The following is a 26980-nucleotide window of genomic DNA, read 5'->3' as shown; positions in this document are numbered from 1 at the left end:
TAGCTTCCAGCATCACAGTAACACACAAGTCATCAAATAAGCACTGAGAAGGGTCCAAAAGGCAAAGGAAAGGCAAAGCTTTGCATGTCATGTGTAGAAGTTTATTTTGTAGACTCTAAGGAACTATTAGAATATTTTTAACCTGAAAGTAAAATGACCAGATAAGTCTATGATTAGAGATGATTGCACCAATGGTAACACACAGACTTGGAGAAGGAAAGCTAATTTAGCAGCCTGTGGTGACCTAGTGGCAAGAAGCTGCACTGCAATCCTGAAGGTGCGTGGTTTGAATCTGCCAGCTACTCCATGGGAGAAAGATGGAAAAATCTCCTGTGCAAGAACTGCCTCTGAAAACCCATTAGTTACGGTTAGCTATGGGTCAGTTGTGACTCAACAGCACGTGACAACTTACCTAGAAAAGTTGATGGTTCAAGCCCACTGAGTGGCACCATAGAAGAAAGGCCTGACAATCAGGCTCTGTGCAGATCACAGCCAAGAAAATGAGGCATTTATTTCCACTCTGTAACACATGATGTCACCATGATGCAGAATCAACTCCCTGTGGTGATTGTTTTTATTTGTTTGTTTTAACCAAGGACATCTATACAGGTTACTCAAATAGCTCAGTCAGCACCTGAAATTTGTTTCCATGTTTTATCTCTGATAATCTATAGTCTTCTAAGCAGTAGACCAAGCAAAACATATTTTGAGAATTAGTGAAACTGTAATAAGATCCATCAAAGGAAATATTTTTAAAAGCTATGAGAATAGCCTTGAGTTCCATCCACTGAGCAGAGAAACTACATCATCTTCAGTTCTGCGCAGATGGTGCTTGAACAACACAACATCCCAGAAGACACTGCTGGGGTTTAGTTGAGCTGAATCATCAGTGAGGCACACCCAAGTATTTAGGAGAACCTCTGTGAAGTCCTGGCTCCACTGGGTAAACACTTTTGTTTCAGGCAGTGGTGTAATTGCCATGATTTCATCTAAATATTAGATCTTACTGGGGCCAGTCTAGCTGTCCCCAGGAATTCTTGTCTTTTCCATTGGACAGAGATCTGGTGGCCTAGTGATATGAAGCTGCACTGCAATCCCAAAGGAGTGTGGTTAGAACCCACCAGCTGCCTATTGGGAGAATGGGTAATCTCCTGTACGATTTACTGCTCTGAAAACCCACTGAAGGGTCAGCTATGGGTCAGTTCCAACTCAACAGCACACAACAATAACATCTTGTTAATCCATTGAGTCTGAGTTAACCAACTCCAAAATGACTGTATCAACTTAGAATTTCACAAAGTCCCCATGGGTCAAGACTTCACTATAAAGCAATCAGAAATTTTGCAAAAAGGGCATGGCTGGTAACCAAGTGAAGAAACCAGTAATTCCCAAACCCTAAAGCTTACCTCGCAATAGCAATAATAGAGACTTCTAATTCCAAGAGGTTTTTAGACTTGAGAAGTCCCAAGGGTTATAAATGTTTTTCTATATGCTCTGTACAAGTGTTCAAGCCTTTAATTAATATTGTTGTTAAGAGTCATCTACAACTCAACAGCACTTAACAATAATAACAATGAAAGAGCTCTGTTGGCCTAGTGCATAGATGGAAAATTATGCTACCAAGCCAGAGCTGAGTGATTTTAATCTGTGGCCGTCAGGCTTGGTTTTGATTGTTTTTGGTCAAACATTCTTTGAAGTGATATAGCACTGGTATGTCCATTTGCTCTACAGAATAACACATGGTTGCTGTGATGCTAAACACTGTGACACTGATGTGTCAAATGCATTAATGTTTACTCATGGTGGACAGTATTTGGTGGAGCTCCCCAATTAAGCTTGAAAGCAGGAGTGTCATCCACTTTCCAAATCTCTTGCCTACAGAAACTCTATGAACTTGGAGAAATTGTGAGTTATACAAGTGTTCAGGTCTTTAGTTCATAGTATCACTATGAGTGGTCTACAACTCGATGGCACTTAACAACAATAACCATTAGGATAACCCTCCTTTAATGTATTCCTTGCACAAAGATGTAAAATATAACTTCAATTATACATTTAGAGTTTCTATCTCGCCACATCTGGAACTCTTATACACTGCTGGTGGGATTGTAAAATGGTACAACCACTCTGGAAGGCAGTTTGGTGTTTCCTCAGAAAGCTGAACATAGACATTCCATATGACCCAGCCATTCCACTGCTTGGAATATATCCTGAGAAAAATAGAACTGAGACACAAATGGAGACTTGTACACCAATGTTCATAGCAGCATTATTAACCATCACAAGAACATGGAAACATCCCAGTGTCCACATTGAATGGATTGAGAAAGTATGGTATATTCACACAATGGAATATTATGCAGCACTGAAACATAAGGAACTCATAAACCTGGTTTCGTCCTCTCCAGGTCAAACTTGTTTGTTCTCCTAGCAGTCCATGGTATATTTAATACGCTTCTCCTGTGTCACCCTCAAAGACATATATTCTTCTTCTATCATCCTTAGTCTTCGTACAGCTCTCTTAAGCATAACAATTGTGAAGACCATGCCATGTATCAGGCACACCCTATCTCTAGACTGTCATTATTGCTCTTTAGGGCTCTGGAGGAATCCCTGGAGCAGATTTTCCCAATGTAATTCTTCTGGCTGCTAGTACCAAGAGTGTTGATTGTGCAGCCAAGCAAGCTGAAGCTGTTAACAATCTCAATATCTTCACTGTCTATTATGATGCTGCCAATTGGCCCAGTAGTGAGATTCTTTGTTGTCTTGATGTTGAGCTTTGATCCAACGCAAACATTTTGAACCATCCAGGAACTTTGATAAAAATGGCTAGACCCAATCATCCAATTGAGTTTGCACTGCTCAGATTCCTACCATTAATGCCTGGATCCATCATCATAGCAAACATGGCAATACATTTACTATCATAGACTGAGCACAGTGTTACACTGTGTTTCATTAAAAGGATTTTTTTGCAAATCCTAATACAGAAACAAAATTCATTTTTCAAGGAGATCAGAACAGAAATTGTCAAGTTTATTTAGAGAGGAAAGAGACTCCGGATAAGCAGAGCACTTCTGAAAAACAAACTGAAGTGGGAAGCATAGCACTCCCTGACCTCAAAACCTGCTACACAGCAGTAGTAACTAAAACAGCATGCTACTAGTACAATGATAGGCACATAGAACAATGAAACAGAATTGAGAAACCAGAAGTGGAACCAGATGTCTATGGTCAACTGACATCCGACAAAGAAATGAAACCTATCAAATGAGGAAACAACAACCTTTTCAACAAATGGTGCTGGCAAAACTGGACTGCTATCTGCAAAAAGCTGAAACAGGATCCACATCCCACACCACACACAAAAATCAACTCAAGGTGGATCAGAGACCTAGGAGTAAAGCCCCAAACCATAAAGTTCAGAAGAGACAAACTGGAATCAAGTTTAGAAGCCCTAGTCTATGATATAAAGAGACTGCCAAATACAGCCAGAAATGAACAATCTGAACAGGATAAAATTTATGAATGGGACCTTCTAAAGATTAAATCCCTGTGCATCAAAAACTTTTTTTCAAATGAGTCGGGGTAAAAAAAAACCCAAACCCCTACTGACTGGTAAACAACATTTGGAAATACCATTTCAGACAAAGATTTCATATCAAAAATTTACAGAATCCTACAGAGCCTCCCCAAGAAAACATCTGATAACACAATTAAAAAATGGGCAAAAGATACATGGAAAGAATTTTCACAGAGGAAGATAGTCAGATGGCCAACAGACACATGAAGAAATGTTCAAAATCACTGACAATAAGAGAGATGCAGATGAAAACCACAATGAAATGCTATCTCACTACAGTAGCAGTGGTCAAGATTAACTGGACAGTAAGTAATAAATGTTGGAAAGGATGAGGCAGATAGGAACTCTTATACACTGCTGGTGGGATTTTAAAATGGTACAACCACTCTGGAAGGCAGTTTGGTATCGCCTCAGAAATCTGAACATAGAAATTCCATATGACTCAATCATTCCACTGCTTGGAATATATCTGGAGAAAATGAGAACTGAGGCATAAACAGAGACCAATGTTCATAGCAGCATTATTCACCATTGCAAGGACATTGAAACAGCTCAATGCCCAACCACAATCTATTGCATTAAGAAATCATGGTACATTTAAATGATGGAATACTATGCAGCATACATGAGCAACGATTTTGAAAATCACTATCTAATTTGGGAGCGACTGGAGAGATTATGGTAAGTGAACTAACTCAGTCGCATGAGGACAAAATAGATAACTAGTAAAATGTGAATGAGGATCTAAGGGGGGAGGGAGGAGCAGAAGGGCAACAATAGATGGGGTGGGGGTTGCTGGTAATCATAGGGTCACACAATTTGGTGGGTAGATGGATGGGTGGGCTAAGAAAATGGGAATGATTCGGTGTGAAAAAACATGTATACGAACTTTGTAAGTAAATTAATTAAAAAAAATTAAGAAAAAAACCAGATACTTTACCAAACCATGTTCTATAGAATACCTTTTTGGGAGACATTAAGAGATGTGGTCTTAAAGGAGGTCAAGTAAGTTTTGAAAATTCACAATGTATTAATATATTAAAATTTCTGAGTAATAATCTAATAATGAAACATATTGAGCTGTTTTGTAACTCATGCAACTAAATTTCCTAAAGTTACTTAATAAACTCTCAGATATTATCTTTCTCATTATGTCTATAGTTTTAATTTGTAAATGACAACTTGGCACATAATGAATCGTTTTCTTTCAAATTGTGAACTGCATTGTTTCTTGACACAAAATGTTAGGAGTAGTAGTATTAGAAACTCTTAACTTCAGAGAGGATATTTTGAAGTATTATCGGCCCAAGATTGATCCTGATGAGATGGAGATCAGAAATACTTTCACTCTCCAAACTTTTTTTTTTATCAGTTCTGATACCAGTCACCTTTTCTCAGTGCTCTTCTGCTGGATTTAATGATCTGCAGAAATAGCCACATAGAACTTAACAAACCATGCTTACAATTAACTGCTTTATGATGGGGAAAACTGGGTACAACATAAGATCAGGATCAATCAGCATTTAGGCTCCCACTCCTTCTTCCCTTGGGTCCCCATACATATTTTACTGGTTATCTTTCTATTTTTGCAAAATGGTTTTATGCAGAATTTGTCCTTATAAAACTGAGTTAGTTCACTGAGCATAATGTTCTCTATTCTCTCCAAGTTATAGAGTATTTTTTTAAATTGTTGCTTCTGAGTTCTGTATAGTATTCCATGAGGATGAGTAGGGGCAAAACCACAGGGTTGCACAGTTTGGTAAGTGGGGGTGGGGTGGGTGAAAGACATGGAAAATATCCGGTGAGGACCTGAAAAGATTGAGTAAGGATGGGCAAGATCCAATGATGATTGATTTTATAAAACATAATGCATGGGAATGACTGTATGAAACACAATATGAATGAAGAATAGTGTGAAATGCAGTGTATACAAACTTTGTGAGCAAACCAACATAAAACTTTAAAAAAGCAACAAAACAACGTAGCATGTAGGCAAAGTTTGAAAGACTTCCCTGAATGGGAGAACACATTCCTCCCTTCTTCAGTGCAGGAAAATTCTCTTACCTCATCCACACTATGCACACAAACAGGTCTTGTTCTTAACTGTGAAAACACCCTCTCAGTCATCTGAGTCTCCTCTTGATCTGCTAAGGACAAGCCTCTTAGCCTTCAGCATCCCTGCTGTTTCTACAAACTCTGCTGTGGGACTCTTTCCAGAATTCTTGCCGTCTCCAGTATAATAACCCTTGACCTGTGTTACAGCTCTACTAGGAATTCCCTCCACTTCTTTCTGTTGGGTTTTTTTCCCCCACACTTCTTACTACTCTTTCCTTTTCTTCTTCCTTATGCTGTATACCAACCCCTGGGGGGTTGGTTGTATATATAAGCAAGCTTGTTATTAATTTCAAGGCATGGTCTTCCTACCATGGCTACAAATTGAACAATCCCCTTCTAGTGGACCACAAACTCTTCATTTACATAATATTCTTTTGCATAAATTACTTCATATTTGCATGATGATGATGCAGGGTAGGGCAAGATCTGTTGTTCATTGGATCTCTACCAGTTATAGTTGACTCAAGGGCACTCATCAACAATAATATTGACCACTTTTGACCAACTGAACCATACTGACCAATCCTTGCAATGTGCATATCAATCACATGGTAGCTCTTGGCTACACTGAGATATCAAACCTCAAGTTGTTTACACTTCACCCAGGAAATATCAATAAGCCTAGACAAAAATAACAAACTCACTCTGTTAAAAAGTAGGGCAAATGTAAATCTGTGTCTAAGAGGAAAATCTCTCTCCAAAGAAACAAGGCAAAAGTCCATATAAAAGCTTCATCTCAGCACACTTCATACCACGCTGGAGAAGAGTGTTCTAAAACAAGCCTCATTCTTTCCTTCATTTATTTTCAATTGTAGTTTGAGTGAGAGTTTACAGATCAAAGTAGTTTTCTATTCAACAATTCACATACATTTTGACTGTAACCCCCACAGTGTAACAACACTCTTCCTTCCCACTTCCTTCCCAAGTTTCCCATTTCCATTTGTCATTATTGCCCATCCAATCCTGCCTCTGGACTTTTTCCTGGCCAAATGCTTCCCTTTTGATATTATATAGATAATTGTTCTAATGGATGTGTACCTCCCTAGTAATTGTCTTCGCCTTATTTGACTGATCATTTGGCTGAAAGTTGGATCATGATAGTAATTTCCATTCCAAGGCTAACTAAGGTCCATAGTCTCCAGGGTTCCACTAGTCTCTATCAGACCAAAAAGTCTGATAACGTATTATTATTATTATTGTTGTTGTTGTTGTTATTTTGAGCTTTGTGTTACATTTTGTCCCCTTCTATTCAAGACCCTCTATTGTGATCCTTTCAGAGCAGTCAGCAGTAGTAACCGAGCACCCCCTCCTTCTTCCAGTCTCAGAGTCATGGAGCTCATTAGTCCTTTGAATTAACTACTTCCTTACAGTTTATTTTTTAATTGCCTCACTTTTTTCTTTGCTCTACACCAATAATTCCACTTTAGTTAACATATCATTAAAATTTATTATAGAACACTATTTTTGTGGACATTATTGGCCTCAGTGACCTATGTGACTATGGTCTTGAGCTCTGGGCCTGACCACTCATTTTCTCAGTGTGATTGATGTTCTGTATGCTATGCTATACTGTTCTTTCTTTTTTGAAAACCATAGTTTTTTATTTGTTGTGATTTTTTTATGGTCTGGATCTATATGAACATTTTGTCATGATTGAACTTGCGAATTTCAGCAGAATGTGTTAACATGTTTGTCTCCTTTAACTAATATTGTCTAAAACATAAAGCTCTAAAACCCAACAGGACAGTTCTCCTCTGTCCTATAGGGTTGCTGTGCTTCAGAATTGACCTAAAGGGGTGAGTGAGTGAGTGTCCTTTCATTATGTATATTCAAGTTAATATTCTGCTGTGATATCTTTTGGTCCTTTATTTCATTTCATTTGGTATTTTTCAGAACAACCAAATATCTTGATATTAGGTATCTGTGGCCTCTTTCTATTCCTTTTAGAAGTGTTCCTCAAGTTTCTCTTGAGATAATTAATCTCATTTTCTATTTTGTGCTCATTATTTCTTTAATTTCACTTTCATAGCAACACTTTTTTATTATTGCTTAAAATATACATAGCAAAAACTGTATCAATTAATCAATTTCTACATTTACAATTCAGTGACAATGAGTATATATTCTTCATATTGTACAATCATTTTCAGCCCCTTTTTCTGAATTATGATTGCCTATTAACCTAAACTTACTGCCTTCACACTTCCCAAGGTTTCCTATCTCACCTTTTGAGTTATTTATTTGATTCCATACAGATAGTTTTTTTTTAAAAAAAAGATCACAATTCACAGGGAATATATTGTTTACTAATTAACCTAAGTTATTATATTGTTGTCCAAACTGAGCAAGGGAACACTGCATGTTTTAAAATCAGGAAGGGTGTATGTCAGAATATTATCCTTTCTCCAGATTTATTCAGAGTAGTATCCTTTTTCCAAATTTATTCAGTCTGCATGCTGAGCAGATAATTCATGAAGCCACACTCTATGAAGAAGAATGTGGCACCAGGAACAAAAGGAGACTCATCTGCAACTTGTTATGTGGATCACAAAACTTGTTTTCTGAAAGTGAGGAGGGCCTGGCATGCTTGTCGCAGAAGACAACCACTACAGTCTACAATATGGATTACAAATTAAAAAAAAAATATGGATTACAAATTGAAGCATCAAGAAAAGAAAGGTCCTTAACCCTGGGCCAAAAGATAATATCAAATAGTGAGAGAAAGGATTGAAACTGTTGGTGATTTCATTTTATTTGGATCCACAATCAACCCCGTTGGTATCAGAAGTCAGGAGATCATGAGACATGTTACATTGGACAAGTCTGCTGCTAAGGGTCTCTTCAAAATACTGAAGAACAATGGTGTCAGTTTGAAGACTAAGATGCACCTAATTCAGGCCATGGTCTTTTCAATCACTTGTTATGCTGCTGAGAGTTGGACGGCAAAAAATAATTACAAAAGAAAAATTGATGCTTTTGAACTATAATGTTGGAGAAGAGTGCTGAACAGTCAATGGACTTTGAAAAGAACCAAAGAACCAACAGGTAGGTCTTGGAAAAGGTGTAGCCAGAGTGTTTCTTAGAGGCAAGGATGGTGAAGCTTCATCTCTTCTATTTTGGGCACTTTGTTATAAAAGGCTATTTCTGGAAAAAGATATCATCCCTGGAAATGTGGACAGTCAGTGAAAGACAGGAAAACCCTCAACAAGATGGATTGACACAGTGTCTGCAGTCTTGGGCTCAAGTGTATCAAAGATGGTATACAATGATAAGATAGCACATGATAGAATAAGATTTGGGCCTTCTGTTCACAGGATCACTATGAGTTGTACTCAATTCAATGCCACCTAACAGCAACATTGTTTGTTCTAAAGATAGTTTCAGAGGATATTTTTTGGTTAAGATTTAAAGATTTTTATAGGGTAATAGTTTCAGGGATTTCTTAAACCCAATTGGCTCCAGAAAGTCTGGAACTCTGTTGGAATTAAAAAAATCATGTTGTGTATTTCCTCCTTTTTGATAAGGATTCTTTCTTGAGTATTTTATCAAAATGCTTCAGAAAAGTAGTTGGGAGCCATCAGTTCTACTAGTCTTTTTTTTTTTTTTTCTTTTCGTTAATTCTATTAGTCTTATAACAAAAGAATCAGTTATTTGTGAAGGGCATTAAATACATATCTTATTTCCTTTTCCTATTCTAGTCTTTCCTTCCCTTTTGTTGCAGAAAAAGAGACCCATTTTTGTACATTAAATGATTTCTGTAAAGTTTTTTTTAAAATTTTATTAGTTTTAATGAACATTTACAGGGATTTTGGGTTTTCATTCCTTCATTGCTGCACCATTCTCTCTACCCTCCTCCCCAGTTTGTTCTTCTTCCCTGCCATCCGAATGTCTATTTTAATTGTCCAATTGCCACAGTGCTTGTCAAAGCCAGTTCTGATTAATCTCCTTTGTCGGTGTGTCCTTTGCCATTCCCTATCACTCCTCCCTGAGAGAGACTTCACCCTGATTCATAAGGAAAAGGGGATGGCGTGTTCTCTTAGCTACTTCCTGCTGAAAAGGGACGCTGTGAGTTTCAGGGTGAAGATCTTCTCTCATTACTCTAAAGGGCCCCTTTGGCAGTAGGAAACACATAGACTATTATGGAGATTGATTTTGGAATTTAGATGCACTGTTATTAATTGTGCTTAGCCGTACATGTTCATATCCCTGAAGATGTATCATGGGGGGGTTGCAACTTTCAGGGATCATTTCTATAGTTCGTAACTTCTGTGAAGTTTTTAAAATCATAGGCACTATGTCACAAATTACAAGGTAGAACAGACACACTAAAAATTATATTAGGCCAATTAACTAGGGTTACCCATGAAATCACTACCCTGAAATTCCAAACTAAGAAACCATTTCCCATAAAGTGCTTAGCTGGCTGTAAGTAAACTTTTCAGCTACTCCTCATTGTTATAAAAATATGTCACACAACACTTGACACTTCAAGTTTTCACTGACATTAAATTTTGTGTCATCGGTATACCAGTGTGGATTTTGAAAGGTGGGTTCTTCTTGTTTTGGTTGAAGCTCAGATGTGTTTGATTGTTTTTATTTCGCTTACGGCTGTGTGTAAGATGATTGGATTTGCTGGATTTGTCTATCAATGAGCTGTTGGCTGGAAGTTTCTTGTTTAGAGCCAATCAGGGCCTGGGGCATGGGCCTGGATATGAAAGTCAGTTGAGCCCTGAATCTGTGGACCTCAGGCCTGGTTGTAATTGTGTTTAGAATAAACATTCTACCTGATACAGCACTGATCTGTCAATTTTCTTTACTGAGGTAACCTGGGGTTGCTGTTATACTGAACACTGTGGCACTAGTATGCCAAATGCCATAATGGTCACCTATGGTGAGCAGTGTTTGGTGGAGCTCCCAGATTAAGATAGTTTGAAAGGAGGAGTGGCATCCACTTAAAGAAGATGCCTCTAGAAACTCTATGAATTTAGAGAAATGACAATTATAGAACAGGATTCAGGTCTTTTGTTCACAGGGATGCTATGAGTCGTGCTTGACTCGACAGCACTTAACAACAACAATCAATGGTTAACATTATTATCAGCTGAGAGAAACTAAAAACATTTCCCCTGAGAATAGGAACCAGACAAGGATATTTTCGATTACCCCTCTTATTCAGCATTATATTAGAAGTATTAACCAGGGCAATAGGCAAGAAGTGGAAATAAAAGGCATACAAATTGACAAGGAAGAAATAAAACTACTTTTGTTTGCAGATTAAGTGATCCTTCCTATACATAGAAAATCCCAGCGATTCAGCAAGAAAACTGTTGGAACTAATTGAAAAATGTGACAAAGTACCAGGGAACAAGATCAATATTTAAAAACAGTAGGATTTCTCTACAGGAACAAAAAGAACATTGAAAATTAAATAAGAGAATGGTACTATTTACAATAGCTACTGAAAAGATAAGATACATATGAATAAAGCTAGCCAGATATACAAAAGGCTTAGAATGAGAAAATTATAAACCACTACTATAAGAAACCAAGATCTACATAAATGTAGGAGCATAGAGCATTCATGAAGAGATTGCCCTCTCTCACATTGCCTTTGAGTCAGAACTGACTCATAGCTGGCCCTCTAGCAGGATTTCAGAGGCTATACATTGCACGTGAGATTTCTCATCTTTCTCATGTTGATTCAAACCACCAGAAAAGTGTCAATTTGGATTAGTAGCACAATTTCCTACCTACTAGGCCAGCAGAGCTGCGTCATGGAAGATAGGAAGCTTTAATATTATTAAAGTATTAGTACCACCAAAAGTGAATTATAGATATAACGCAGTTGTAATCTAGATGCCATCAATACTTTATAAGGAGATAAAATAATTAATCTTTTTTTTTTCTATAATTATATTTTATTAATTTTCATAAACATTTACAGAGATTTTGGGCTTCCACTCATTCATTGTTGCACTGAATAAGTGAAGAAAAAGAAGCAATTTGTGTCATCTGTATAATGTAGGTTGTTGATAAGTCTTCCTCCAATCCTGATCAACACTATTCCTCATAAAGCTCAGCCTCTTAAATGATCTGTTCTGCATATCGATTGAAAAGATATGAAGACAGGATGCAACCTTGATACACTCTTGATTTTGAACCATGCAATGTTTCCCTGCTTTGTTCTGAAAACTGCTTCCTGGTCCAAGTATAGTTTTCACATAGGCACAATTAAGTGCTCTGGGATTCCCATTCTTCTCAAAGTTAACCACAATTTGTTGTGATCAACAGAGTCAGAAACCTTTGTATAGTCAGTGAAACACAGATATCTCTCTGGCATTCTTTCCTTTCTGCCAAGATCCATCTGACATTGGTGATAATATAGCTAGTGCCACGACCTTCTCTAAACCCAGCTTGTACTTCTGGTAGTTCTCTGTCAATGTACTGTTCCAGTAATTTCTAGACAATCTTCAGCAGAATTTTGCTTGTATGTGACATGAATGATATTGTAAGAAAATTTCCACACTCTGTTGGGTCACCTTTTTTTTTTTTAATGGTAATAAACATGAATCTCTCCCAGTCAGTTGGCCAGGTCATTTCGTCCAGATTTCTTAGCACAACTTCGTGAGCATATCCAGGCCAACATCTATTTGTTAAAGCATGTCAGTTGGTATTCCATCAATTCCTAGGGCTTTATTTTTTGCCAAGTCCTTCAAGAGCAGCCCAAACTTCTTTCTGCGTCACCATTGCCTCTTGATCATATACTGTTTCTTTAAATTCTTCTGTGTCAGTCAATTATTTTTGGTATAGTGACTATATACTCTTTCCATCTTTCAATACTTCCTGGATCATTCAATATTCTACCCATAGCATCCTTAAGTGTTGCAACTCGAGGCTTCAATTTATTCTTTAGTTCCCTCACCTTAAGAAATGCTGAGTGAGTATGGCCTTTGATACTCTGACTCCAGTTCTTTGCACATTTCATTGCCTTGTCTTCCCATGCTGCCCTTTGAAATCTTCTATTCAGTTCCTTAACTTTTTAATTTCTTCCCTTTGCTTTGGCTTCTTGGCGCTCTAGTGTTATATTAAGTCTCTTCTGACATCCATTTGGTCTTTGCTGCTTCTTTTTGTAATGACCTTTTGCATTCTTTATGGATGATACTCTTGATATCCTCTGACAGCTCATCTGGTCTTCATTCATTAGTGTTCAAGGCCTCAAAACTGTTGCTGAGTTACTGAGTTGGGATACACTCAAGTTCAAATTTTGATTCCTGCGCATTTGATTTCACCTTCTTTAGCTTTAATTTGAACTTGTATATACGTAGTTGATGGTCTGTTTCACAATCAGCACCTGGTCTAGTTTTCACTGCTGATATTAAACTTCTCCAATTCTTTCCACAGATGTAATCAATATCATTCCTGTGCATATCATCAGGTGAAAATCATGTGTATAGTCTGCATATGTGTTTCTTATAAAAGGTATTTGCTATGAATAAATCATTCATTCTGTAGAAATCTATATATTCTATCCCCAGCCTCATTTCTGTCACCAAGTCCTTGTTTTCCAATTACTGATCTTTCTTCCTGGTTTCCAACTTTTGCATTCCAGTCACCTATTATTATTAATGCATCTTGGTTGCATGTTAGATCAATTTCTAACTGCACAAGTTGGTAGAAATGATCTATTTCCTCCTCTTTGGCTCTGGCTGTTGGTGCATAAATTTGAATGATAATGGTATTAACAGGTCTTCTTTGTATGTGTATGGATATTATCCTTCATTCACAACATTATATTTCAAGATGGATCCAGAAATGGCCTATTTGACTATGAAAGTGACGACATTTTTTTCTCACCTTTCCACCTCCAGCACAGTAGATCATATGATCATCTGATTCAAAATGTCCCGTGCCAATCTATCTCATTTTGTCAATACCTAATATGTCAATAATAATGCATTCCATTTCTTTCTTAACGATATCCAGTTTTCCTATATTCATGCTTTCACATTCCATGTTCCAATCATTAGTTTCTGCTTACAACTGTTCCTCTTCCTTGTGTTTCCAAATTTGAGGGCTCAGTGTTAGTTGTAAAGTTTTACTTAATTTTTTTAAAATTTAAAAATTAGTGGAATTTCACAGAGAAGTGCTGAGAAAGGTTACATATGTTACCTGAAGACTTTTTCATAAAGCATATCAGTATATGAATGACAAGTTAACCCAAGGATGACTGACTCCAGGACCTCCACATCCACTGGCCAGAGGTCACAGTGTTGGCACCTCCATGCACCATTCCTGCCCGCTTTCTCACAGAGGGCAGAGCCACTTAACATCTCCCATGTACTAGCAGATGTGGAGGGAGCCTCATCTGGAAATCTTCAGCGTTGGGACCCTGGGCCTTGCAATGAAATAAATTCAGATAGAATGGAGATGGGAAACAATATGTCCTAAATGACATCACACAAGGAGGCTTATAAGGAGCAGTTGTCAGGTTGTCTCCCAGGAGATGGGAAGCTATAAAGAAAACAGATCCAAGCGCCTTCTATGAGAACTCTAAAGGATGCACATATAGTTTCCCCCTTTTCTCGGATTTTTTTTTTTAGCAGAAGCAGGTGTTTTACACCCAGAGTTTCTTTTCATATTAAATATATCCCTGGTTTATATTTTTCTAGCCCAGGATGAATTCAACATGATATTAAAATTGTCAAGGGAAATCAGTTTGGAGGAGACAATGTTACAAACAGATTGTATGAGTTGATGACTTGAAAAAGTTATTTTAAAACAAAACAGCAGCAATAAAAAGGAGATGGGCAGCTGTGTGTGAGGCAAGTTATGAGTAGGGGAGGAGACATGACACTCCCTAACAGTGGGGTGCAAATTTATCACAAGGAGGTGTCAGACAGTCCACCCTGAAGAATTCTAAGCTTCAGACCAGCAGACATCCCCGATTCCAGACAAATAATCAAATGACATCATTTCCCTAAGAGTCTTTTAAAGACATAAAGCATTCAGGAACTATAAGGTGCCATAATTATTATTGCTGTCCTTACTTACTCAGTGATACTGGGTGTCTGCAACTGTAGGACATTTTCAGATCAAAGGTGAGTTAGAACTGTCTTTAATCCACAGTTGAGCTTTTTTATATTTGTTTTTCCAACTGTGTGAATCAGTATGTAAAATTGATCAAGACTGATATTCTATATTAATAATAGCTATCCTCAGACATACACAGTGCTTTGCAGTCTGCAAAGTACTCATAACCTCATAATCTTACTCATCTCCTAGTATTTCCACATCAAGGGAGTTTGAATTGAGACTAACACTGGGGTTTGATAATTTTTGCATTCTGTTGAGTCACCTTTTTTTTAGAATGAGAGCAAACATGGATGGATCTCTTTCCATCAGTTGACTAGGAAGCTGTCTTCCAAACTTTTTGACATAAGCTAGTAAGCACATCCAGGGTTGCAGTGTTCGTTGAAACACATCAAATGGTTGACACACATGAGCTTCCGGGGCTGCCTTTTATTTTCAATGCCTTTCGTGCAGCTTGAACTCATTCCCGTATTATCAATGGTTCTTGATCATTTGTTACTTTCTGAAGTGGTTCAGAGTTCACTAATTATTTTTGGTAAAGTGACTGTGTATTCTCTCTATCCTCTTTTGAGGTGTCAGCATCCTTCAATATTTTGCACACAGAATCTTTCAGTGGTACAACTTCAGGCTTAAATATGTTCCTCAGTTCTTTCCGTTTTAGAAAAGCTGAATAGGTTCTTCCATTTTGGTTTTCGAACTCTAGCCCTTTCCACATTTTGTAACGCTTTGCTTTGTCTTCTCCATTTGCCTTTTGAAATCTTCTTTTTATCTCTTTTATTTCAGCATTCCATCCCTTTATTTTGTCTTCTCTATATTCTAGTGCAGGCTTTAGAGTCACTTCTAACATCTATCTGGGTCTTCCTTTCTCTCTTGTCTTCACAATGACCTTTTGTTTTCTTCGTGGAGGATCTCCTTGATGCCATCCCATATCTCATCTGGTCTTTTGTCATTAGTGTTCAGTGCATCAAATCTATTCTTGAGGGGGCTTTTAAATTCGGTTTGGATAGACTTAAAAGTTGCATTTTGGTTCTTGCAGACTTCTTTTCATTGTCTTCAGCTTCAGTTTGACCTGGCACATGACTCATTGATGGTTGGCTCCACAATAAGCCCCTGACTTGTTTTGATTGCTAATATTATGCTTTTCTATGGAGTCTTTCCATAGATGTAGTAAATCTGATTTCCATGTAATTCATTAGGCAAGGTCCATGTATAATTGCCATTTATAGGTTTGTTTGGTTTGGTGTGTTTTGTTTTATTTTTAAATCACAACAGGAATATATTCACTGAATAAATCAATGAATGTTCAAAATCCTAGTCGGCAGGAAGTTGCACTGCTAACCTCTCTAGTGGTGTGAATCCACCAACAGCTTTATGGGAGAAAAAAGGGCAGTCACTGTTAGTATAATTTACAGCATTTGAAAACCCACTGGAGGATCAGCTGATTTGGTTCCAACAGGACAGCAAAAGAAATGTGAGGAGGACTTTTTAAAAAGAATGTGGAAATTATGGAATATTATTATTAAAATCACATTCAAATAAAATCTTGCTGAAGATTATTCAAACTCATTGACAATTTGCATGATTTAGATGACACAATCTTGTGTGCAGAAAGTGAAGACTTGAGTGCACTTACTGCAGAAGATCAAAAACTATATGTATTACATCTCAATATCAAGAACATGAAAATCTTAATTATGGACCAGCAGCCGTCTAACAATGGATGGAGACAATACTGAAGTTGTGAATGAATTCATTTTACTGGGATTCACAATCAAAACCCATGGTAACAGCAGTCAAGAAATCAAATGCTGTGCTGCATTGAGAAAATCTATCATCAAAGACCTTTCCAATGGGCTAAAGAGTAACAGGTTCATTTTAAAGATTCAAGTGTGCCTGATCCAAGGCATGATCTTTTCAATTACTTCCCATACATCTGTAAGTTGAACAATGGATAAGAATGTCAGAAGAAGAATCAATGCCTTGGAACTGTGGTGCTAGAGAAGAGTACTGAATATCTCATGGACTGCCAAAAGAACAGATCTATATTATAGGAAGTGCAACCAGGATGCTCTTACAAAGATGGTGAGATTTCATCTCACGTTGGATTTGTTGTCAGGAGTCCTTGAAAAAAGACATCACGCTGGAGAAAGTGGAAGGTCAAAGGAAGACTCTTAACAAGCTGGATGACACCATGACTGTGAAGACAGTGGGTTGGATCACGTCAGAGCTTGTGAGGAGGAAGTAGGAGAGGGCAAGGTTCTGATCTGTTTTTCTTAGGGTCAGTATTAGTCAACCTGATGGCACATAACAAGAAGAACACCAGGAGGCAGCAGAGCGAGCATCACCTGAGCGTCTCCTTGCCCGATAATAAGGACAGTTATTACCATTTCCACTTCTGTCATCAACCACAGGAACTCTTTTCTTTTGTTTCTCTGAGGTAAACAATTTTTAGAGAGCAGATGACAGAGTAGTTGAGATGTACACAAATTTTTAGCTCCTCTCTGTTGAGGGGTCGTGGGGATGGTGAATCCCTCAGTAAGAGAACGTGTGCAGACAGCTTCTGCCTTCATCTCCTCCCACATTTGTGACCCATGCACCTAGGTAACTCTAGGACGATCCTAATTTTTCTCCCTTATCTACCAGCTCTACTAGATCTTGTGCAGAGAGCAATTTTTTATTGCAGTAAATCCACTGGTTTGTACTTTCGGCCTTCAAAAGTGTACAGTATTCAGTTTCATGAGAGAGAGAAAGGTAGGTTGACCTTTTGACACTGCCAAGTTGTTTCTCTGACAAGTGTTTGTCAGTCTTTGGATCCGGGGCATGATTCTTCCCCCATTCCTCCAGAGGGTACCATTTTATCCTTTTCTATCTTCTTTCTTCCTGGGAACCAGATCTTATTCTGCTATTTACCTCTCTTATAAAGCTTTTGTGCTTCTAGTTCAACTTTAAACATAATTCCTGAGGTGGCTCTTCAATAGTATAAGTGCAATATTTCTCCTTGAATCAAAATAATCAAGGATGTTGACTGAAATTCATATGCCTGAATATGAATCAGACACCCTAGAACCTGAGTATCTGAATTTTATGAGCTCTGTAGACGGGTCTTAAATTTAGGCAACTTTAGAATAAGTTGTCTAAGTTAAGCAATATATTTAGTCACTTGGCAGTTATTGGGAAGCCTGGTGGTACAGTGGTTAAACCTCTTGACTAATAACCAAAGATTTAACCCACTAACTACTCTGTAGAAGAAAAATGAGGCAACCTGCTTCTGTAAAAATTATGTAGTTTCAGAAAATTTATGGAGCATTTCAACCCTGTCCAATCAAAGCTAGGAATTTACTTGGAGACCATGTGTTTGGTTTGTTTAATTTGGGCACTTGTTACTGGTTTTGGGCAATACTTGACCTTGATTGACCCCATCAGATAAAAGAGATATCCCTTGGTCAATATTTGAGGTCTTTTCTCAAACTCTATTCCTGAATGTCAACAAAAAAGAATACTTTTGTTTTGAAACAAAAAGGGAAAAACCAACACATTTTATATTGAACACTATTGGTCACCATTTTGTAACCACGATGAAACTCAACCTAAGGAGAAAGCAGCTCACTGAGGCTGTAGAGAGGAGGCCTGTGTCCTTGATGAGATCAGCGGGGCACTGAAGCAACCAAGGCTGCAGCCTGACTTTTGTTAAGATTCTTATTATGTACGAAAATAAACGCCTTGATTGCATAAGCCACAATGAGTCAAGTCTTCTGTTACTTGCTAAAAGCATCCTGATTAAGTCAGCTCCTGGCAGACGGCAGCTGGAGTACATCTAGCTGTCCACCTAAACAGCCAGAATCCAAATAATAATAAAAACCGTTAACACTTACTGTGTGTTTGCTCTGTCAGGCTCTGTACCCAGCCATTTATGTTAATGATTCCAATTCTTCACAACCATCCTATTAGACAAATATTCATCTAGGGTTTCCTTAATTATGGAAACTGAGTGAGGAAGAGTTTAAATAATCTCTTAGGAACAATGGCAAAAATCAGGATTTTAATTCAAGGAAAATGATACCAAATCCAAGAACTTTTCCCCTCACGTGGCTGAGTGAACATCAAGAAGGAAATTAGAATTCTGACTAACATGTTTCAGACACTATAAAGAGATTGACTTTGTCTCCTTTAATTCTTGAAGTATATTGACTTTGAATTGATTTTAGAGGGGGCTGAACAAATATGAAATACCAGTCTCCAAATGCCAAAATAAAAAGCCAATTCAATCAGCTTAGTGGAGGGAGAGAGAAAAGTCAGCCAACTTTTGTGTTCTGGGGTTGTTTGTGTTTTGGTTTGTTTGTTTTTGACAGGGAGGGGAGTTGCTTTAAAACTAGGTACATAAGCAATCTGTGCTTTACTTTTCAGATCACTATTTCAGTAGCTAAAAGCAAGATGTTGTTATTGTTGTGTACTGTAGAGTTGGAACTGACCCATAGCTGACTTTCGGGTGGGTTCTTAGAGGAAGTGAATTGCACAGCGAGGAGATTGTCCAACTTTCTCTCATGGAGAAGCTGGTGGCCTCAAACCACATGATTTTGGGATTGCAGTGAATATTCTTGACATAAAACCAACAGAGCTCCCTAAAAGCATGATGTTGTTGCTGTGTACTGTTGAGTCAGAACCGACTCATCACTGACCTTTCAGCAAGTTTTCAGTGGTAGTTATTTGCTTATCTTTCTCCTGTGGGGCAGCTGGTGGATTCAAACCATGTGTTTTCAGGATTTTGTATTTATTAGAAATAGCTGCATTTACTCCTAATATGTACATAAATAGTTTTATCACTCTCAAAATACTTTTCTTTTTTGTTGTTAGTGTTTTGTACCATCGTGGCACAGGAGATTGCCCCTCCTTCTCCAGTTGAGCATCTGGTGGATTCGAACTGTGTACCTTCAGCCTTGCAACACAGCTTCTTGCCACTGGGCAAGATACTTTTCAATGTGATATTTTAGCCTATTCAAGAACATTTACACTTTTGACAAACACTGAAGATTTCACTTGAGTCTAAGCACTCTTAGACATGGAGAATTGACTGTTGTTGTTGTTGTTGTTGTTATATACCATCAAATTGAGTCTTATTCCTAGCAACTCTATGAACATGAGATCTGAACCCTATCCTATCCTCTGTCATCATCATCTCTGACACAGTTGAGTCCATTGCTGCAGTCACTGTGTTAATCCATCTCACTGAGAGCCCCTTTCTTTCACTGTCCCTTTACCTACTCAAGCATGATGGCTCTTTCCAAGGAATGACCTCTATAGCAACATGTCCAAAGTGAGACAGAGTTTTACCATTCTCACCTCCAAGGAACAGTCTAGCTGTACTTGTCCTCATAAAACTGATGTCCACTTGGAACTTCTGTATGTAACTTATTTGGGAATGGAGTCTTTGCAGATATAATTAAGTTAGAATGAGGTCATACTGAATTAGATAGGCTTGTATCCAATGACTTGTGTCCTCATCATTGTTGTTGTGTGTCATCAAGTTGGAACCGACCCAGAGATGACCCTGCAGTGGGTTTTCAGAGACAGTAAGTCATGTGAGAGGAGACTGACTATCCTTCTCCCACAGAGCACTTGGTAGATTCAAACTGTGTACCTTTGGAATTGCAACATAGCTTCTTCCTACTAGGCCACTGGAGTTCCGTTATGTGTCCTCAGAAAAAAAGATACCTTTAGATACAAACAGACACAGGGAAAACACATGACTAGGGAGGTAGAGACTGTCAAGAATTGTTGGCAACCAACAGAAACTAGAAGGGGACAAGAAGGTTTCTTCCCTGGAGCTTTTAGAGAGAGCATGATGTGTTGACATGTGGATTTCAGATGTGTAGTTTCTTGGCTGTGACAGAATGATTTTTTTAAGCAATTAGTTCATGGTAATTTGTTATAGCAACCTGAGGAATTTCATACACAGCCTTACTACCCAGAGTTTAATACACCAACATCACCCAGGTGTATATTAGAAATGCTGAATCTCAAATTCCTCCCCAGACTGTATTTTCACAGGATCCCGGTGATCCCATTGCACGGAATAATTTAAAAAGCTCTTTAGAAGACAGGGTGGCAAATAGGAAGGTCCTTGTCCTCAAGAGCTTGGAAATTAGAGGAAGAGAAGAACGCAACAATAGTCATCACAAAGCACTGTGTTATATACTGCAATGGAATAAAGTTTGGGGTTACTAGAGCCTAGAGAAGGGATATGCTGGTCCCTGGGATGTCAGGAAAGGCTCCTGACAAGAAGTAATCTTAAGCTGAACCTGGTAGAATGGAAAAATCTCCCCCTGAGGAGGAATGAGACAAGTCAGAAGTGACTCATTTAAGTACTGTTACCGTTATGTGCTTTCGAGTTTAAATGACTCATAACTGACCCTCTAGAAGGTTTTCAAAGGCTGTACATCACAAGGGAGGGAAACTGCCTACCTTTTTCCAAAGGAGTAAATTCGAACCAAGTGTCTTCTGGTTGATAATCTCCTTCTATACAATTTTCTGCCGCTGAAACCTGCTGGAGGCTATGAGTTGGTATCTGACTCAGTGGTATATAACAACAAAGATATTTCACATATCTTCCATGTCTTAGTCCTTTTAAAAAAATATAAAATTTTTCTTTTATACTAGTTTACTTAGAAAGTTTCTATACAGTGTTTTTCACACCAGATCTTTCCCATTTCCTTTACCTACCCCTCCCTCAACCTATCAAATTGTGCGACCCTATGATTACACTACCCCCTCCATCCTCACCACTCTACTCCCTCCCAACCCCCCTTGGATTCTCCTACATATTTTACTAGCTATCTATTTCTACAATAATGGTCTTACACAGAATTTTGCCTATGGGACTGAGTTAGTTTGCTTAGCATAATGTTCTCCAATTCCGCTCAATGTAGGTGGTAATTTTCAAAATCATTGCTCCTACATGCAGCATAGTATTCCATCATGTGATGTTCCATAATTTCTCAGTCCATTTGATTGTGGTTGGACATTTGGACCGTTTCCATGTTCTTACAATGATAAATAATGCTGGTATGAACATTGGTGCACAAGTCTCTGTTTGTGCCTCAGTTCTCATTTTCTCATTTTTCTAAGAAGTGGAATAGCTGGGTCATATGGAATTTCTATGTTCACCTTTTTGAAGAAATGCCAAACTGCCTTTCAGGATGGTTGTACCATTTTAAAATACCACAAACAGTTTATAAATGTTCCTAACTTGCCACGTCCTCTCCAACATTTATTATTTGCTATTCTGTTAAACTTTGAACTGCTACTGGGGTGAGATAATACCTCATTGTGGTTTTGAGGTTTTGGTTTGCGTCTCTCTTACTGTCAGTGATTTTGAGCATTTCTTCATATGTCTGCTGTCCATCCAAATTATCTTCCTCTGTGAAAATTCTTTGCATGTCCTTTGCCCATTTTGCAATTGTGTTATCAGTCTTTTTCTTGTGGTGGCCCTATAGGATTCTGTAAACTTCTGATATGATACCCTTGTCTAAAATGGTATTGCCAAATGTTGGGTCCCCCCACCCCCACCCTAGTCAGTAGGTTTTCTTTTCACTCTGTTGGGAAAAGGTTTTAAAATGCACAGAGATTTAATCTCTGTTGTTGTTGTTGTTGTTGTGTGCCATTGAGTCGCTTGCAACTCATAGTGACCCTATGCACAAGAGCTCTAAATGCTGTTCTATCCTGTGCCAACCTAGCCATCTCAAACACACTTATTCCCACCGCTCCAGTCACAGAATCGATCCATCTCACCAAAGGTCTTCCTCTCCTTCGCTTCCCCTCCACTCTGCCAAACATGATGTCCCTTTCCAAGGACCAGTCCCTCCTTGCAACATGCCCAAAATATGTCAGATGAAGCTTCAGAATCCTTGACTCCAGGGAACACTCTGCCCTGCCTTCACCCTCTCCAGGACAAACCTGTTTGTTCTCCTAGCAGTCCATGGTATATTCAACACTCTTCTCCAGCACCACAGCTCAAAGGCATCAATCCTCTTTCTATCAGCCCTATTCACTGTCCAGCTCTCTGATGCATAGCACATAATTGCGAAGACTATAGCCCAGATCAGGCGCACCCTAGTCTCCAGCCTGACATCGTTGCTCTTCAGTATTCTTGAGAGGTCCCTCACAGCTGACCTTCCCAATGCAATTCGTCGCCTGATTTCCTGGCTGCTGTTACCAAGAGCGTTGACTGTGGAGCCAAGTAAATTAAAACTGTTAACTATCTCAATCCTCACCATCCATGCTGATGCTGCCAATTGGCCCAGTGGTTAGAATCTTTGTTTTCTTGACATTTAGCTTCAGTCCATATAGGAGGCCATAGTCCTTGATCTTCTGCAGCAAGCGCCTCAGGTCCTCCTCAGTTTCAGCACGCAGGGTTGTGTCATCTGCATAACGCAGGTTGTTGATGATTCTTCCACCAATTCTGATGCCACATTCCTTTTCGTATAGCCCAGCGTCTCGGATGATCTGTTCTGCATACAGATTGAAAAGGTATGGAGACAAAATACATCCCTGATGGACCCCCTTCTTGATTTTGAACCATGTAGTGTCTCCTTGCTCTGTTCTGATGACTGCCTCCTGGTCCAAGTATAGGTTTCGCATTAGCACAATCAAATGTTCTGGGATTCCCATTCTTCTTAGAGTCAGCCACAGCTTGTTGTGATCCACACAGTCAAAAGCCTTTGCATAGTCAATGAAGCACAGATAGACATTCTTCTGGTATTCTTTGCTTTCTGCCAAGATCCATCTGACATTAGCTATAATATCCCTAGTACCACGACCTCTTCTAAATCCAGCCTACACATCTGGCAGTTCTCTGTTGACATATTGTTCCAAACGTTTTTGGATAATTTTCAGCAGAATCTTGCTTGCATGCGATATCAATGATATTGTTCAATAATTTCCACACTCTGTTGGGTCACCTTTCTTTGGAATGGGAACAAATATAGATCTTTTCCAGTCAATGGAGAGATTTAATCTCTAGAAGGTAGTAATCATCAATTTTATCATCTCCAGATTGTGCATTCCTGCCTGTATTTGTCAGTCACTTTATACCATGGTGTAGGCTGTCTAAGCTTGGTCCTTGTTTGTTTCTTATGACCTTTATGGGTTTGAGCTTTATTCACAGGTCTCTGATCTACCTTGAGTTGATTTTTGTGTAAGGTTTGAGATGTGGGTTCTGTTTCAGCTTTCTGCAATTAGCAGTACAGTTTTGCCAGCATCATTTGATCTTAGCAATTGATGTAGAAAAAAAGTATTTTTTTCCCCAAATACCCCTTCCTGATAAAGACACTTAGCAAAATTGGAAGGAAGGGAATTTCCTCAACATAGTGAATATTTGTTGTTGACTGCCTTCAAGTCAAGCGCAACTCAGCGACCCTGTGAACAAAGGCCTAAAGCTGCAACTATCGACATTTGTCAAAGTTCATAGAGTTTCCAAAGGCATGGTATTTAGGAAGTGGATGCCACGACTGCTTCCAAACCTGTCATAGTATGTTATTGTTGTTATGTGTCTTTGAGTCACCTGTGATGTATAGCCACTCTATGTACAGCAACTCTGAACCCTTCCTTGTCTTGAGCTAGTCTCACTGATTTCAACACATCAACCCTTTTTGCCCCAATCACTGCATGAATCCATCTCTTCTGGGGTCTCCCTCTCCTGTGCTGTCTGTCTATCCTTCTGAGCATGATGTCCCTCTCCAAGGATCAATCTCTCCTGGCCATGTGACCAAAGTAAGTGAGGTGGAGCTGAAAAATTCCTAGGCTCCAAGGAGATACTTGGTTTCACCTTCTCCAAGATAGACCTATTTGTTTTCTTGGCAGTGCATGGTATATTCAAGACTCTTCTCCAGCACCACAACTCAAAGGCATCTATTCTTCTTCTATCATACTTAGTCAATGTCCAACTTTCTGAAGCATAACAAGTAATAACTCTCTGAAGCATAACAGGTAATTGAGAAGACCATGACCTTGATCAGGTTTACCTTTGTATCTAGACTGACATCTTTGCTCTTTAGCACTCTGGAGAGGTCCATGATAGCAGATTTTCCCAATGAAATTCGTCTTTTTATTTCGTGACTGCTAGTGCTAAAATTTTGATTGTGGATCTGTTCAAGCTGTAATTGCTAATGACCTCAATCTCTTCTCCATCTAATATGGTGCTGCTAATTGGCTCAGTGGTGAAATCTTTGTCTTCTTGATGTTGAGCTTCAATCCATATTGAAGACTACAGTTCTTGTGCTTTTTCAGCAAGTGCTATAGGTCTTCCTCAATGTCGGCAAGCAGGGTTGTATTATCTGCATATCGTAGGTTGTTAATGAGTCTTCCTCCAATCTTGATGCCACACTCCTCCTCATAAAGCCCTTCTTCCCGAATAATCTGTTCTGCATACAGATTGAAAAGGTATGGGGACAGGATGCATCCTTGATGCGTTTCTTTCCTGATTTTGAGCCATGCAGTGTTTCCTTGCTCTGTTCTGAGGACTGCTTCTTGGTCCAAGTATAGGTTTTGTATAAGCACAATCAAGTGTTCTGAGATTCCCATTTTCCTCAAGGTTAGCCACAATTTATTGTGATCCACACAGTCAAATGCCTTTTCAGTCAACAGAACATAGACATTCTTCTGGTACTCTCTGTTTTCTGCCAAGATCCATCTGACATTGGCTATAATATCCCTAGTGCCACAACTCTTCTAAACTCAGCTTGTATTTCTGGTAGTTCTCTGTCAATGTACTATTCAAGTATATACATGCAAAACCAAGAGTCAATATCATTCTCAATGGAGAAAGACTAAAAGCACTTTCCTTGTGAACAGGGATAAGTCAAGGATGTTGATTGTCACCACTTCTATTCAATATTATATTGGAAGTATTTGCCATAACAATAAGATAAGGAAATAAAAGGACTCCAGATAGGAAAAAAGATGGTTAAACTGTCACTTTGTGCAGATGATATGAGAGTGTGCACAGAAAACCCCAAGGACTCAACATAAAAAACCTGTTAGAGCTAGTAGACCAATTTAGTAGCGTGGCAGGATATAAGATCAATATTCAAAAATCAGTGGGATTCCTCTACAGTAGCAAAGCAAACTTAGAGAGGGAAACCAGGAAAGCAATATCATTTACAATAGCCAATACTTGGGACCAAACCTAACTAGAGATGCAAAAAACCTATTGAAAGAAAACTACAGAAAATTTCTGTGAGACACAATAAAAGACTTAAATAAATGGAAAATGTGCCCTGTTCATGGATAGGAAGACTCAGTATTGTGAAAATGACAATTCTACCAAGAAATCTATATGTTCAATGCAAAAGCAATCCAGATACAAAATACATTTTTCAAGAAAATTAAAAGGGACATTGTCAAGTTTATCTGGAGAGGAGAGATACCTCATTTAAGCAATATATTTCTGAAAACTAAAACTGAAGTCCCTGACCTCAGTTCCTACTACACAGTGGTAGTGACCAAAACAGCATGGTATTGAAACAATGACAGACACATACCGGTGGAACAGAATTGAGAACCCAGAAATGGACCCATCTATCTATGGCAAGTGATATTCAAGAAGGAAATAAAACCTATCAAATGCACATGTCCTGTTCCTTATTGGACATCACCAGTAAAGATGTTCTTCAGGAACAAGTGGTGACCATTGATGAGATGGATTGATTCATGAGTAATGATTTAGGGGTAATGAGGATATATGTGTCAGAGGCAGTAAGATCGTCAAAGGATAGAGCAGGGATATATGATCATTGTAGGTATGCCTTGGAATTCCTTAACTCCTTTGCTTATACACAGTCCTTTGTCTGTTGTGTGTGCCCTGCCCTCCATGTGTGTATATTTTTTTCTAAATATGCTATTTTATGACTAATTATATTTAGAACTCACAGTTCGGATATGGTCTAATCAACATAACAAAGAAATATCTATATCCTAAGTGGTTATATTCACATCCACAAGAATAGGGGTTGTTGTTGATGCCGTCCAGTCGTAGATGACTCATAGCGACCCTATAAATGAATGGCCTGAGCACTGTTCATACATAGAGTTTCCGGAGGCAAGCCATTTCGGAAGTGGATGCCACTCCTGCTTCCAGGCTTGATTTAGTCGGGAAGCTCCAGCCAACACTGTCCACCATGGGTACCTGTTATCACACGA

This window comes from Elephantulus edwardii, unplaced genomic scaffold, assembly GCF_000299155.1.
Source record: "Elephantulus edwardii isolate Elephantulus edwardi_28Jun2011 unplaced genomic scaffold, EleEdw1.0 scaffold00066, whole genome shotgun sequence".
In the NCBI taxonomy this organism is placed as follows: Eukaryota; Metazoa; Chordata; class Mammalia; order Macroscelidea; family Macroscelididae; genus Elephantulus; species Elephantulus edwardii.
The sequence above is the reverse complement of the archived record's forward strand: the minus strand, read 5'-3'. Positions refer to the sequence as shown.